The sequence below is a fragment of the Papio anubis genome, unplaced genomic scaffold, assembly GCF_008728515.1.
Source record: "Papio anubis isolate 15944 unplaced genomic scaffold, Panubis1.0 scaffold930, whole genome shotgun sequence".
NCBI classification, from domain to species: Eukaryota; Metazoa; Chordata; class Mammalia; order Primates; family Cercopithecidae; genus Papio; species Papio anubis.
Window position 1 is genome coordinate 21,913 of NW_022169552.1, and position 7,621 is coordinate 29,533.

General features: G+C 35.5%; 1 pseudogene; it reads right to left on the reverse strand.

Annotated features, from left to right (window-relative positions):
* Nucleotides 1-1,815: 1,815 nt before the first annotated feature.
* LOC116273597 lies at nucleotides 1,816-2,468 on the reverse strand (annotated as a pseudogene).
* Nucleotides 2,469-7,621: the final 5,153 nt, after the last annotated feature.

Here is a 7,621-nt window from a genome sequence, read left to right on the forward strand (position 1 = left end):
CTCACTTACGAATGGATTAATGCACTCATGAAGGAAGAACTTTCATGATCCAATCCCCTCCTTAAAAAGCTCGCTCAATATTGTCATATTTTGGATTAAGTTTCAACATGAGTTTTGGAGGGAACGTTCAAACCATAGCAACCATGAAAGTTGAACCTTTCTAATTCTGTGCATGGATGTTTACATCTGGTATCCTCAATGCTGAAGCACATTTTCAACCTGCCTGTTGAAAAACTACATTTTCAACCCAGCACAAGTCAATCACTTGCTTGAGCTAAATCTCATTCTGTCTCTCTTCAACGTTTTTCCAAAATTCATGTCATCCGTCTGCTAACAAAGAGAACAAAGGTTTGTAGATGTTTCCTCTCCCAAAGGCAGGGTGTGAATAACTGCTTTAGGCAGAGAAGATCAACGATGACCTTATTGAGCACTTTTACTGGCTTCAGACTAGGGTTTCAACAAGTTCAGACTCCTGTGGCTGCCTCACCATGTCTAAAGAAATTGTGAATGATCCATCTCCTTAGTGTGATTCCCCTACTCCACCCAATCCAACCCTTCTATCTTTTCAAAATATTTCTCTAAGACTTTTCTTAGACCAATATGACTTCCCTCTCACCTAACACCCTTACTTTAGCAAGTTATATTTATGTCAGATTCTTTTTTTTTTACATCACAACATGGTTTATTATGTGAATTTTTTACAATACAAACAAAAAATACAGAAAGGAAATATATGAATACAGCTAAATGCAGAATGGTGGCTTTTTTCTCTTCAAGAGGCCATGATTCCTATTTCTAGTAAAATAAAGAGACTGCATATAGGTAGAAACAGGCTGGTTATTGAAGGCCACAATTTTGCCTAGAAATGATCTATAAATGCATTTTCCCCTGCTACTTATCATAATGTGTGTGCTGAGTTAAAGCAAAGTTTCCTTGTTGGTTCCTACCATATGAAAGATGCTATATTCTATTTTAGCAAGGTCAATATATGGAAAATATCTAAATTAAATGTTATTACAAAAATGAAGCAGTAATGAGATTCTGGTCAAAGAGGGCACTAAATGAGAATAATATATATTTAAGAAATCCAAAACAAACAAACAAAAAGATGTTGTTATAAAAAGCTCTAGGTGCACTGTAAGCATATAGGGTTTTTTTCCATATGTATTTTTAAACAATGGAAGTGTCAAAAAATAGGGTCAACTGTGTTAGACTAAATTACATTATTGTGTATGCCGCATTGAATGGAACCAAGCATTATAACCATCATAGAGAAGCGCCGTTTGCATCATATCATGGCAGTTTATCCTCAATGAAAACCTTCTGGAGTCCTTTTATTTTGAAATCTCCTGCAAGCTATCAAACCACCAGAAATACATTCTGCACAACAAAGTAAAATATTCTCTTTGCATTAAACTCGAGATACCCACACCAAAAAGAAAGAAAAATGTAGGAAAGGTACTTAGAGCTGCTACTTGAGCACACAACACCCTAGACAATTCAAGGCATCTTATCTCCATCAAGAACAGCAACAACAAAAATAATGTTTGTCATGCTGTTAAACTTATCATTATGGATAAAACTGTAAAACTACCAAATGGATTCAACAAACACTGACGCCCAAGCCGGTACAAAGAAGCACCAATACAATCATAGTCAATGGAGTTTAAAGATCTTCCCTTTCTTCGTTCTTTTTCCAAGGTTCTCAAGAGTTCTGTTGTTCTAAAATACATTGTTGAGCTTCCCTGTTTGCTTTCTCATCCTCAAACTGACGACGCTTCCTCTGATTCTTTGTGCTGAAGCCCAAATTCCTTTTCATTTGCTCATGGCTTGCCAACTCACAGCACAAAAATATCCTCTAAGGATACTCGCCTTCCTCTGAATCTGCCACAACCCTGGAATGATAATATTAGTACCTACCACAGCAAGAGGTAAATAGTCCTCTATCTTTTTAACAACTTTATTTTCTTCTTCATCATCTGTTTCTGGAAATTCATATATTTTAATTTTGTGTTCTCGGATTTCTTTCATTATCTGTTTTCGCTAGCATTCCTCTGGTGTGAGTCTGCCTGCTTTGGCAGTAAGTGGATGATACTCACTTTTTCATGCAAATGCTTCATAAACTCAATATCCAATGGTTTAAGGCTCAACAAAAGGCAATGCCAAGTAGTTAACAAACATGTACTACCCAATCCAACCTGCCTGAAGGTGGGAGTCTTCAGTTATGTAATGGTCCACGTCCCTAAGGAGCAATGAAGCATAAACAACACTGCATCCTGTTATCAGGCATCCGACCTCTGTTCACTCGCGATTCCGTACCAGTAAATCCTCACCTACCAGGTAACTACCAGGTTGCCAGCAATTACTATTATCCACTGCATCTCCAAATCCTGGGGGGTATCAACTATTCTGAGCAGCAACTTGAACACCACCTTCTTTGATTAAAACTTTGGATTGTTCCACCCAGGCTCAGGTGAGGCGAGTGCGTGGCCGGGGCTGCAGCTGGCGCGGGCCATTGAGGAGCTTCTCCGTGATCGTGCCATCGTGCCCGCCAGAGGCCGGCCGGTTGGCGTGCAGCGCCTGCTGGCGACGAGTCTGGCCCTTGCTGCACCCGGCCAGGAAGCCCTAAAGCTCCTCCTGTAGCTCATGGGCTGCCGCTGCCGGCGGTAGCCTCTGGACACAGAAGGGCCAGCTCAGCGGCAGTTACATCCTTCCTGGCCGCCTGTCTGTGTCAGATTCTTAATCCATTCAAAGGGAAAGATGGTAAAGAATAATAGTAAGTATTAAAATGTGCCATCTTGCCCTTCTCTCTCCCTGAGAATTTTTGCTAATTTAGTAACTAGGGGAATGATTGCAGTATCTCCTAGTGATCTGGTGGCAGGGGGAGCATCTGGTTTGGATGAGTCAATCCCTGACTTTGTTGTAATATGATCTGCTAAATAAGTGAATATCAATAAATTTCAACCTGCTGCAGGTTGCTGAAGTTTTATAGAAACTTAGAAGAGCTATAAGCCGCTATAAATTTGAGAACCAACCTTAGGCTTAGAGAAAAAACTGGCTATTATCTTGAGGAAAGAGAGAGACCCTCTCATACTGTTTTATATTGTTTTATACTCAGTACCTGTTTTAAGGAAAAAACAAGGAAGTAAAACCAAAGACAGGCAGCCCGGCCCCAGGCCCCAAACCAGGCCTGGGCCTGCCTGGCCTAAACCCAATAGTTAAAAATCAATTCATAACTTAGAAACCAATATTATTCGTAGATTCCAGACATTGTATAGAAGAGAACACTGTGAAACTCCCTGCCCTGTTGTTTCTCTCTGACCACCAGTGCATGCAGCCCCTGTCACGTACGCCCTGCTTGCTCAAATCAATCACGACGCTTTCATGTGAAATCTTTAGTGTTGTGAGCCCTTAAAAGGGACAGAAATTGTGCACTCGGGGAGCTCGGATTTTAAGGCAGTAGCTTGCCGATGCTCCCAGCTGAATAAAGCCCTTCCTTCTATAACTTGGTGTCTGAGAGGTTTTGTCTGCGGCTGGTCCTGCTACAATCTAGCTGTGAAACAAAACACATAATACTTATATAGTGAAACAGGACTTCAAAAGAGAAATTAGGCAAATGAGATTTATGTTCAATATTTTTGTGGTTAATTATTCTATGTTGCTGCTTAATACATTTTCTAATTTTTCAAAAATGAAAGTTTTGATTATATTATAGGCTATTAGCACATGTTCAGAATTTTCAGAATTGGAGTTCTCTGCTGCCCTAACTGACAATGACAAAATCAAGTATAGAAACTTAAGCTTATGCTTATTTCATAATGCTGGTCAAATTCAATCAAAATTAGTAATGTAATCTTTGAGTGGTTACTTTATATTTGTGGTTCGCAAGCAGGGACAATTTTACTTTTCAGGGGATAGTTGTTAATGTCTAGAAGCCTTTGTGATTGTCAAAACTTGGAGAGGAGGAGGTACACTACTGGCCAGTGACACTGCTAAACATCCTATAGCTCCTCTGCATTAAATAATTGTCTGACCCCAAATGTCATAGTGCCAATGTTGAGAAGCCGTGCTCTACATTCTTCTTACTCCTTTATTAAATCATTATTATATGTGAAGTGACTGTCACATAACTAGTAGTAAACAGTATTTTCTTGATCACTTACTATGTGTCATGCTCTATTCTAAGAACTATATACATTCACTCAATTTATCCTCACTATACTAACAAAATAAGAGTAGGCTATAATTCCATTTTACAGATGAGGAAATGGAAGCATAGAAGAGGTAATATCCGCAATCACATAGCCTGTAAAAGATAGATCTGGATTTACAGTCAGGTAATTTGGTTTTAGAAGCCCATCCACTGTGGTCAAGGAAATCAAGTGCTGCTTATTATTTCCCTTGACCTTCTCCTATGCACTTGCAACTCTAAGAAAGGGACCTTGGCACATCTCAGTCTACAGAATAATTCATAATTCTAGGAGCTCCACAGAAAATAAAAGTTATTTATTTATTTATTTATTTATTTATTTATTTATTGCTGTTGCAGTGTTCTGCCACAGGTATAATCAACTTTGTCTGCAAAGTTAAAGTTTTTAAAATTAAAGGATTAACAATTCCTCCCCTAATTATATATATATGTGTGTGTATATATATAAATGTAAGCCTTAACATTAACACAAATCATTGAGGTTTCATGGGTCGAAAATTTAGGCAGGTATGTAGTTTGTAGGCATCTTATCCTAATTAGTTAACATACTACTTTTATTTTTATTATAATGTGAACTATATTCACTTTATAATATACATAAATAAAAATCAAATGCTAAATATTATAAAGTTTATTTTATATAGTCCAGTTCGCTAATGTACACTAGTGCTTCAATGATAATATTAATATTATTTTAGATAATATTTTAGATACTATTTTAGATACTATTTTAGATACTATTTTTAGATACTATTTTAGATACTAATTTTAGATACTATTATTTAGATAATATTATTTTCTTTTATTTTATTATGTTTAGATGCAAACTCTAGCCAGGGTTCACATATTGATTTCATGTTCTAGTAAAAACTACAAATAAAAAACTACAAAGTCAGAGATTATTTCTTAATATATTGCATATACTTTCATCCAATTTAAGTCATTTCATGACACATTTAGCTTTTTTTGTCATAGTGATCTCATGTTTTAATGGAAAATAGTATGCAACAATTTTGTTTTGGTTTAGATGTGATATTGAAGTTTAAAACTTCACTAACAATTGCTGCAAATATAATACAACAAGAGAAAGCACTATAACCTATTGAGGCAAAACATAATATTAAGTAACTGAAAATGGCAGAAAACTACAGGGTATGATAACAATGCAAAGAGCTTTTTTTGTGGTATTCCAGGTTGACGGAGACATTCAAATGCCTATTAATTCCTATCTCTACCAGTGATCACATTTATATAGTTCTGTACTGGCATGTTTCCTGAAGTCTACTTGTGCCCCACAGAATGGTAAAATAATTAAATATTTTAAACTATTGATGCATATTATATTTATTAGGAAAAAATACTGATTTCCATTTATGTTGAGAATGTCAGCGAATCCAATCAACTCTTCTCAGTATTTCCTTTTTTTAATTTGTTGCTATAACCAGAGTCCAAGCCAACATCATTTCTTGCTTGTAAATGTGCAATTACTTCCTACTATCTCCCTTTGCTTTCATTTCTGCTACTTTATGTTCTATTCTCCCCAGAGTAATCAAAGGGATCTCTTAAAAACTTGTCAAATCATGTGACTCTTCTCCTTAAAACAACTCATGCCACCCATTTAGACCATACCCAAACACCCTAGTGTGACCTGCCCCATGAATCATATTCAGCTCTCATCATTTATATAGTACTCCCAATTCACTTTTCTTGAGTGAAATAATCTTTTTTGTTGTTGTTCCTCGATCATTGTGAGCTCCTTCTTGCCTAAGGACATTTATACCAGCTCTTTCTTTTTCTGGAAACATCTTTTTCCTAAATATTCTGGCTAATTCTGCTGGAGGTTTCAGCTTAAATGACATCTCCTTGGCATTTCTCATGAAGTAAAATACAAGCTCCACAAGACAAGGCTGCAGGGGAAGTTAGAAAGGAACTACTTTTTTGGTTTTGCATTCTTTGAAATAAAGCATTATGGGCAACATATTAACAAAATAAAATATAAAAGGAATACCATACATCTTCATTTCACATTTTTTCCTACAATTGTTTTCTATATATCTACCATCTATCATTTTCTATCTATTTGCTAAAAATTTCTCAACATTTCCATGGAAGCAACATGCATATTAACGGAGTTGAATTCTCTGTATCAGATTCTATTTTATAATCCAGAGTGTTTCACTTGCACCTTTTACTTCCTTAAAGTCCTAAGATAAACAGTTGCAAAGAGTCAGACTCTTTGAAGCTCCTAAACATACTTCTGCTCTCTCTGTCCTAATAGCCCAAGGAGGGCTTTTCTGCATTTTCTGTATTCAAGTTCCTTTTGCTTTTCCTAAGCTTTGCAGTAAAAATCTGCACTCATGTTCTGCCATCTGCTTTTAGTATATTTTTAATTCACCCACCAATTGCCATTTTACTGATTATCCCCAGAAGGATAAAGTCATTTTAATAAAATTCTGCTTTAAGGGGAATTGATAGTTGGGGAGAAATAACTGCACATTGTTGAAGAGTATATATTAGAACACAACTCCATTGTATTTGAGGAGAGAAATGCATTACTAACTGGAATGCCTTGAGTCAAGAATTAGGAAGTTTTTGGAACAGATTTTCATAAGGTGGAACAGGAATCCACATTAAGTTCTTGGACACATAAGATTGAGTGGAGCAAATCAATCAGAGTTTGACAAAGTAAAGCAATGAATCTAGTTAAGATAATGAAATAAATTAATCCCACTTGCCTCATATAAGGGTTTGAAAGCAGAAATAAATGCAAATAAAGGAATTAGAGGTAGAGCTACACATACAATTACTGGCTCTATAATGGGGAAAAGTTAAGAAGAATTTGAGATAAATTTATTTGTTGGACAAAATACTACTTATGAAAGAATTGGAGTTGGATTTGAGTTAATAAATACGTGTGAATGTGTGTGTGTATATATGTATGTATATATGTATATGTATATGTGGATTCTGGAGGTCTAGAACTTAAATTGTTTTGACAAAGGATATAGATTTTTACCAAGTGTTTATTTAATTGCATTCTAACAAAATAATATTCTTGTAAGTGTATGAGAAAGCTCTTCTCCCATATATTTGCTTGGAAGATTACTAATTGTATTGACCTTTTCTAATTTAATAGATAAAATAACTACTATAATAAAATTTTTATTGATGTATTTACAGATCAAACAGTTTTAAAATTTGTTTTTATGTGTTTGTAAATTGTCCCTCATAGCTATTGCCACTCCTCACCTTTTTAAATGTTTATTAATTTGTAAAAATTCTTTAAGGACATCAACCCTTGAAATAAATGTTGCAAATATTTCCCAATGAATATTATTGTCTTTTAGCTTTGTTTATAACGAATTTTTACATTTTTAACTATAAGACTTACAAATATTTGTTGCATCAAAC